General features: G+C 36.3%; 1 pseudogene; it reads left to right on the forward strand.

Annotated features, from left to right (window-relative positions):
* The first annotated feature begins 4,202 nt into the window (after nt 1-4,202).
* Nucleotides 4,203-9,432, forward strand: part of LOC123254437 — an 8,314-nt pseudogene continuing 3,084 nt past the window's right edge.

Genomic DNA, 9,432 nt, shown 5'->3' on the forward strand with positions numbered 1-9,432 from the left:
ACATACTGCAATAATTAAATATATGTGTTGTCAATAGAAATTGTAATAAAAGACAGATGTTAAGAGAATGAAAAGACAATAGGTATCACTGAATATCAATTCACCATTGGACAAGTTTATCACTGAAAAACTTAAGTAGATAAAGGGCCATTTGAAGGGTTTTTTGTTTCTTTTATTGTTTTTAAATAATGAACACCAGGATCTACTGAAGTTCTCAAATGTCACGGTATATAGGTGACCCTGAGAAATTGAAGCTTATGTCAACAAAATACAAGTTTTGTTTGGTCCTCTTAAACAAGAAATATCAACTGTAAGGCTATGAGTCTAGTACAAAATTATTTTTTTAAACCCTTAACCATCTTAGAATCAATACTATGTATTGCTTCTAAGGCAGAAGAATGATAAGGGCCAGGCAATGGGGTTTAAGTGACTTGCCCAGGGTCACACAGCTAGGAAGTGTCAGAGGCCAGATTTGAACTTGGGACCAACCTGTCTCTAGACCTGACTCTCATTCCACTGAGCCCCCTACCTAAACTTATTAAATTTGGAGAGCATTAGAAATGAAAAAAATTGGGGCCAGGAGACATTCTTGAAGACCATTTCTCTACTTATTGAAAGAATGTCTCAATCGATGAAAATTAAGATCCTTTGAAGGAAAAGTCATTTAATGTCATACAACTGAACCTTCCTTAGATTTCTGCAATAGTATTTGGCCTCCAGAGTTTGTGAAGAATGCAGAGATTTTTAAAAGTATTGGAAATCACAGTACAGTTTTATGTATTATAGGGACACACAGTCAGGATGTTTCAAAGTACAGTAATGTTGGATGATACAACTTAAAGTTTCTGGCTAAGAGAACTCTAATTAGTCTACACCAAGAAAGGCAGGAGGCCAACTCTTCAAATATGTCATATGTGATGGATTATTTTGCTAAAGATTTACTGTACTTCATCTCTATTGTGGCTAGGAGAAATAGTATTAACGATTTAATTCACCTGCAAAGAATAATTTCTAACAATGAGATTTGCTAGATATCAAATTATTTTCCAAGGGATGTCAAAGAATTGCTTTTATTTTTAAGCTTCAACAGATTGATTCTCTGGGATTGGGTGATTCTACTTTATAATACAAAGAGAGTAGAACAAAAACTTCTTAAAATTCTCCTTCCATAATGATTCTGAGTATTATGATTTCATCAGATCCTTTAATTTGACTCCTTAGGAACTACCTATTTCATCTTGAAGCCCTGCTTGGATCACAGCCAGACTATAGAGTATGAAGTTTTAGGACTATCCTTTAATCATGACAGGTTATTTTAATATCCCAGAACTAATTTTCATAATTTGATAGTTTAGAGGTATATTGACATATATATTTGCATTATTATAATAATAAGATCATAGATCTACATCTGAAAGGACTTCAAAGGCAATTCATCCATCCCTATCATTTTACAAATGAAGAAACTAGGAGAGAAGGTTAAGTTATTTGTCAATGATCACATAGGTAGCAAGTAAAGGAAGAGGAATTAGAACTCAAGTCATCTGCCTCTTGAGTCATTGTTCTTTGTAGGTAACACACTGCCTCCCTATATGTTTAATATTGATTACTATGTATACATATGTATCATATACATATAATGTATATTATAGCCAAACTTTAGTACTCGACAATTTCAGGACCCACTGAATTTGGTATTTTATATATTTTGATGAGAAAAAATTGTTACAGTATTCAATGTTTGCTCGGCACTCTAGGTATTTGCTAAAACTTTTTGGCATTGCAATCTTGGGAAATATATGCCTTTTCCAACTGAAACAAAGGATCACATGTTAGTTGAGGAGCATAAAGAAGAACTCAACACTGAGGAGCTGCAGGAACTTCAAAGGGAGCAGCAATAGTTAGTGGCAGAGGAGTTTTCTTCAGGTGAGGAGGCAAAGGAGATTGTCCCCACTTTATTAATCAAGGAAATGTGTGCAAAATGGGTGGAAGTGCAAAATTTTGTTGAAAAATATTATCCTACTAAAGCTTTAACAAGTAGAATTGTAAATTTTTTGAATGAAGAGGCCATTGCTCAATTTTAGAGGAATTTTAAAACACAGACAAAAAGAAACATCATTGGACAGGTTTCTTGTGAAGTTTATACCTTGTGAATCTCAAGAGGGTTCAGTGGTGATAAGGGACAGAAAAGAGAAAGAATTCCAGATGGGCAGATGCCCTCAGATATTATGGAAGGGGATTCCCCTTCCAGACGATAACATTTCCCCTCCCCACCATCCCCTTCAGTCTTGAATTCCTCTTACTGTAGGTAAAATTAAGTTAAAATTATTTTATTTAATAAAATTGTTTTTATTTATGTTTATATTTTATTAATGTTTATTTAATAAAATGAAACTCTATTAATGCATAGAATGCCTTATAAAATCTGGGTTTTCTGAGTATCTGAAACAGATGAATTAAATTTACATAATTTCTTAAGGGAGAAATTCATTTGGTAATTGACCTTTTTGATACTTAAACTGCCTTCTAGAAAAAATTAATGATAAATACCAAGAAAACCACAGTAATAGTTAATAGTTATATAGTACCGAGACAGCTAGGTGGTACAATGGATAGAACACTAGGACTGAAGTCAAGAAAATCTGAATTAAAATATGACCTCAGATATTTATTAACTGTGTGACCCTTGGCAAGTCACTCAACCCTTATTTGCCTCAGTTCTTCAACAGTTAAATAAGGACAAACTAGAGAAAAGAATAACAAACCACTCCAATGTTAGCTAAGAAAACAAGCCCATGGGGTCACACAAAGTTGGAAACAATTGAACAACAAAATATAGCATGTTTTGGAAAAGCATTTTACACAGAGTATCTCATTAGATCCTCACAACAAACCCAAGTGCTATTTCACACAAGTAAACTAAGAATGAAACAGGTTTATCAACTTGTTTGGGTTCACATAACTAGCACTTGAGCCAGAATTTGAATTCATTTCCCCAACCTCAAATCACCTAAACATAATCCCTAACAATAATAAAAAAGAATTAAACATTTGATGATTTTAAACCATAAAAGTAAAGCATTTCTGAAGAAATTATATATTAATATATGCTTTTATGGAAGATTTTCTTACTCTGGCATTTGCAAACTTGCTTTTAAATTTAATGATAAATGCATTTCAATATAATTGATTCCAATTGTAATCCTTTGTCTTTTGTTTTATGTATGAAAAATCCTTACTTAGAGAAAGGGATCATAGGCTTCGCTACATTGCCAAAGGAATTCCTGTCATAAAAAATAGTTAAAGAAACTATTTTTCACAACATTACAAATATGAAAATAGGTATTATGTGATAATATATGTACAACTGATATTAATCTGCTTCTTAGGGAATGGGGTGGAGTGGATGAAAGAGAGAGAATATGGATTGCAAAATATCAGAAAACTATTAAGAAATTGTATTGACATGGAATCTGGGAAAAATTATATTAAAAAAAAGAGACCCTATTGTGTGGAGAGAATTTTAACCCCTCCTTCTCCCGGATTGCTGACCCAGTTCATCTCATTTTTTACATGCCAGTGCTGTGTCTAGAAACGTAGATAGAAAGGGTGTGGGTCTTTTGGCTCAGGAACTTCTGAGAGCAAGCAGGAGGATGGATGGAGAATAGAGCAAGATGAGTACACGTGGTCAGAGAGACTTAGAGTAAGAAACTTTAAATCTATGCTTGTCTATCTTTTCTATTTCCAGTGATTGTTAATAAACCTTATAGAAAATAAGAATGTGGAAGAAATTAATTTAAACCTAACACTATCTTAATGGAAGACTTCAGATAATGATAGTGAGAAATTGACATTCACCATATACAGGGTGTCCCCCCAAGTCTTAAAATACAGTTTAAAGCTACATTAAGATTTTCAGGGCACTTTATGTGTTTATATACATAAACATATACATACATACATGCATATATACACACAATAAATACAAATATAGATATATACATATGTATGTGTTGTTGCTGTTTGGTCATTTTCAGTTATGTCCAACTCTCCAGGACTCCCTCTGGGGTTTTCTTGGCAAAGATACTAGAATGGTTTGCTATTTTAGAGTCTGCGGCCAGATTTGAACTCATGAAGTCCTCCTGATTCCAAGCCTAGTGCTCTATCAACTATACCACCTAAATGACTCTGTTTGCCCTCTTATGAAGAGGGCTTGTTTGTTCTCCTTCCTCCCTCACATACCACAGGGGCTCTGGTCACAAGCGGACGAGTAGCAGGAGCAGACGCTCAGTGAGGACTTGGGGGTGACCAAGTACAAGATGATGAGCGACATTGCTGTATGAGTCCTGAGAGTGGAAGTGGAGGCATCAACTTCAGCTCCATCTATGTGAAAAAGGAGATGCCATGATCATGGAAGAAACAGAAAAGATCTTCAAGTAAGAAATGTAGATGAACAAAGGCACTGCCTTCTCTACAAGAATGTCAGTAAATAACTGTGTCTGTCACTTGTGGAAGTGCAACCAGCACTACATCCTCCGGGAGGGTGACAGTAAAAATTGACCTAGGAAGCCATGTGAATGGTTTCATTGGAAACGGGGCCTTCAGGTTCATGGTTGATGCATTGAAGGGCACCCCAGTGACAGGGAAAAAAGCAGATGTAATCAAAGCAGTCCACCTGTTTTCTGAGGCAGCCCTGCATCTGATCAAGCCTGGAAACCGTAACACACAAGTTATAGATGTCTGGAACAAAGCTGCCCATTCATTTAGTTGCATACCAGCAGAATGTTATATTGTCCCATCAGTTGAAGCAACATGTTATCTGATAGAGGAAAAAAACAAACAAACAACTATCTTTCAAAAACCCGTGGAACAGCAGAAGACAGGAAAAGGAAAAGTTGAGCTTGAAGTCCATGAAGTCTATGCTGTATTTGTTCTTGTGAGCTCAGGAGAGGGCAAGACCAAAGATGCAGGACTAAGAACTATCATCTGTTTATAATCAAGATCCTTCAAAGCAGTATGGTCTGAAAATGAAAAATTCTTGTGTCTTTTTTTAGCAAGGCAGAGAGGCAATTCAATGCCATGCCATTCACTTTCAGGGCATTTGAGAATGAAAGAAAGTCCAGATGGATGTGGTAAAATGTGCTACACACGAGCTACTACAGCCATTCAGTGTTCTCTATGAAAAGGAAGGAGAATTTGTTGCCCAGTTCAAATTCACAGCACTGCTCATGCCCAGTGGTCCCATGTGGATAGCCAGTGTTCCTTTCAAGCCAAGCTCTATGAGTCTGTTTTAAGAGGTGCGGGATGCAGAGGCACTCCTTCAGAGTTCAGTCAATTGGAAGAATCAGAAAAAGGGAGGGAAAAGGCCTCTAAGACTGCAAAGAATGCCACCACTGGGGAAACAGTAGAAGAGAATGAAGCAGGGAACTCAGATTGTTTCTATCTCCCTAGCCCGGGGGGTCGGCAACATATAGCCATATCTGGCTCTTTTGAGGGCCAGATATGACTCTTTCTGCAGGAGCCATGAAGTCCATTTTTTTCAGGTGCTGTTACAGGAGTGCACTATGAGCACTGTACGGCTCTCACGAAATTACATTTTAAAAAATGTGGCGTTTATGGCTCTCACGGCCAAAAAGGTTGCTGACCCCTGCCCTAGCCCAATACTCCTCCTAATTTTCCCCTCTTATTGCACCCTGGGCTCCACAAAGAACCATCCTTTATCTTCTGCCCAGGACCAATGGCAAAGGAGGAAACCTCTCTCCCCATCCCAGTCCCTACAACCAATCTTCCTTCCCATGACTACCAGCCCCAATTGATTCTGGGCTCAGGAGGCTAGGGCTCCTGGCCATCACAGACTATTTTAGACAGAAAAATAAAAGAATTGAATAATGAAAACAGGAATAAAAATAATGATGCCTCCTATGAAGAAGGCATATAGGGTCAACTATGCAACACAGGGTGTAGAGTACCAGGTTTGGAGTCAGGAAGGCCTGAGTTCAAATTTGAGCTCACACACTGACTGACTATGCAACCCTAGCTAAGTCACTTAACCCTGTTAGCCTCAGTTTCATCATCTATAAAATGAACTGGAACAAACCACTCTAATATCTTTGCTAAGAAAATCCTAAATAGGGTCACGAAGAGTGGCACATAACTGAAAAATACATGTATGCATGTACACAAATATACATGTACATATGTATACATATAAACATGGGTATTTCTGTGTATATATGAAATTGAATATGTAAATGATTCTATTATAATAAATGTTTTATATAACTATATATGACAGAACTAATTATTTTACTGATGTATTTCTATTTATACAAGCATGTGCATATGTACACATATTTATGCATGCATGCATATTACATATCTTCTTATACCAATTACAATCATAAGTCTAGCCTTCCAAATATTAAGTATGCATATTAAAATGAAGCATTTCTATCCTAAGTCAATTTCATACATATCCATGCTTTGCTTACTTTAGTAGTCAAGGTCATCTTCATCAAAGCATTTCTATTAAATAGGATGTTTTTTTAAAAATTGTTCCAATGTATATTGTACTCTTAGAAGTACCAAAACACAGTGAAACTCCACTACCTTCTGTTGTATGATCACAATGGTGTCTAGTAGAATCAGTCTACAATTTCTGACCATTCCATGTGTATTTCTAAAATTCATAGAAATTATATCACGCCAGAGGTTACTAATCTAATAAAAGGAATCAGCAGAACACAATTCCTGGTTTTTGAGGCCCGCTCAGGTCTTCAAAGCTATTTTAAAAGTATCAGATCACACTAAGCACCTCCTGCTGCACATCATCCTGGCTAAGGTAATGTTTATTCAGTGATAATATTTTGTTCCTGCCATTTGTTCCAAGGGACTTTTATGTAGACACTTCAGGGCACTGTGATTCCTCAGACCCTGAGGGCATTAATAAGGGCTTTGTGAATAGCACCTCTAGCTAGCCTTCCCCTGGAAGCCTGAAGTTGTAGACTACAGGAAAGAATTGTTATTTTGAGGAAAAAATATTACTCAACATAACAGAAGTAAAAATCAAACTGGTAAGGACCAAGAATGCTTTTGCTTGTGGGTGGTCAAATTTAGCCAGCATGTTACACCATGCCTATTCTTATTTTCCCTTTTTGTTGAAAAGACTTGAGTGACATGGAGATGGGGAGTCCATTTGGTCTGCCAAATTGTTGCCCATCATTAAGACTAAGTATGCAATGGACCATGTAGAGATGAAATTATTTAGCATCCCTGTAGCAGCAATGTCTGTCATCAGGTAAATTTGTTTTCAGGGCAGCTGCCCAAGTTCTCTGTAGGGACTGGAGATAACAACACCTTTAGTGGCAATTGCTTTGAAAGCTTTGTCTGCTTTAAGCATCACTGCATTAATGCTGTGGTGCCATATTCCAGTGGTGAGCCAATCACAATCAACAACCTACCATATTTCAGGGGAGGAAAACTATGTAACATAAGAAACGCATACTGTTTGCTAGGAGGTACACACACACAGTAACAGTTTCTCTTTGCAAAATGTTAAGGAATCTCCTGGTGTAAATTCATTTTTGCACTTAACATTGCAACAGATATCCATCACATACTACTCATTGGTGAAAATCATTAATTTCAGAGCAGCACTCTAGTCCCCTGGGAGCAAAAAGGAGAACCACAGACCACGTCTCCAATCTGGCCATTGCGGACAACTTTCTCACGTTAAATTTCGGATAATTTGTTATTTCTTTGTTTTCAGGCTTTGTCTCCTATTAAAATTTATGTGTGTGTGTATGTGTGTGTGTGTGTGTGTGTGTGTGTGTGTGTGTGTGTGTAGTTGTTCAGTTGTTTCTGACTCTTTATGAGTTTTCTTTTAGGGCTTTCTTGGCAGAGATACTATAGTTTTAAATTTCCTTCTCCAACTCATTTTTACAAGTAAGGAAACAGAGGCAAACAAAGTTAAGTAATTTGCCTAAGGTCACACAGCTAAGAAGTGTCTGAGGTCAAATTCGAACTCAGGATTTCCTGACTCCAGGCCCAAAGATGGAGTCATATATACTTATATGCAGTTTCTAGTTTCACCAGAAGTAACTCTTTGTGTATCTAAATCTTTTGTGTTGAAGGTTTTGGTGGGTGGGAGTGCCCCTTACTGGGAAAAGGAGGAACAAATGGGATTTTCAAGACTCCAAGTCCTTGTCTATTTTACAATTATGTCACTGAACATTCCAGGTAGCTTTAAAGAGTAGAGGAGTAAATAAAATATTCTAAATGGGAAAAGGGATTTGAACTTGTTCCGGGTTCATATTTATCACTCCTGAATATTTTTTGTGGTATCATCAGATAATGTGGGGCTAACTAGATTATCTGATTTTGTCTAGCATATCTTGTATTTTATGTGACATAGGTGACCCAGGAAACTTAGTAAGGAGGCGAAACAAAAATTGTCCTGTATATATTGTTTTAAATTTTAGAGTGCTTTGCCTACATTATTTCAGTTGAACTACTGTGATGTAGATAATATGAGTCTCCAGTCTATAGTTGAGAGAAGGAGTCTCAGCAAGATTAAGTGACTTGAAACTAATCTTACAGCTAGTGTGTGTGTGTGTGTGTGTGTGTGTGTGTGTGTGTGTGTGTGTGTAGGTGTGAAAGAGGTTTTAACCCAGCTCTTCTTGAATGCAAGCCCCAAATTCTTTCTACCATACCATTCTTCCTTTCTGAGAATACTGTCTTTTCTCCATACTTCTTAGGTGTAAATCATGGTGGGCAATATGCAACAATATAATCATAACCTTCACAAATCTTTCCTTTGTCACTTGAACCAGTGGAAATATCAATTAATCTCAGATGATGTTGTTCCATGATGATGCTATTCAGTGTCACTGGGAAAATTTTAGTATAAAAATATGCCTTTTGTATGCCTGTGTGAAGAGCTTAAAATCTTTGAATTTCCTGAATGAAACTGAGCTTGCTTTCTTCCTGCTATTAATAGAACATAGATTTAGAGCCAAAAGGGACTTTATGGGTCATTCAGACTCATGCACTCATTTTACAGATTAGGAAACAGAACTAGAGTGGGTAAAAGAATTTCCCAACTAAGACGTAGAAAACAGAATTTTCACTCAGATCCTATGCCTCTAAAATTTTCACTTTCCCACTGTACAGGATATCTGAAAGCCCAGTTACAGGCTTTTCTAGTAGGTATTTATAAGATTATGGTTAGTTTAATTAGATAAAAAAGATTCCTTGTAAAGGCAACAATGACAAAATGTTTTGGGATCTTTAAAAAAATTAAAATGAAAGATAAAACCCAATGATTTCTGAGAACAAATTCCTTACAATTCAGAACAGGAATATATATATATATATATATATATATATATATATATATATATATATATATATATATATATATATCTAATCTCC

This window comes from Gracilinanus agilis, chromosome 1 (assembly GCF_016433145.1).
Source record: "Gracilinanus agilis isolate LMUSP501 chromosome 1, AgileGrace, whole genome shotgun sequence".
Classification (NCBI taxonomy): domain Eukaryota; kingdom Metazoa; phylum Chordata; class Mammalia; order Didelphimorphia; family Didelphidae; genus Gracilinanus; species Gracilinanus agilis.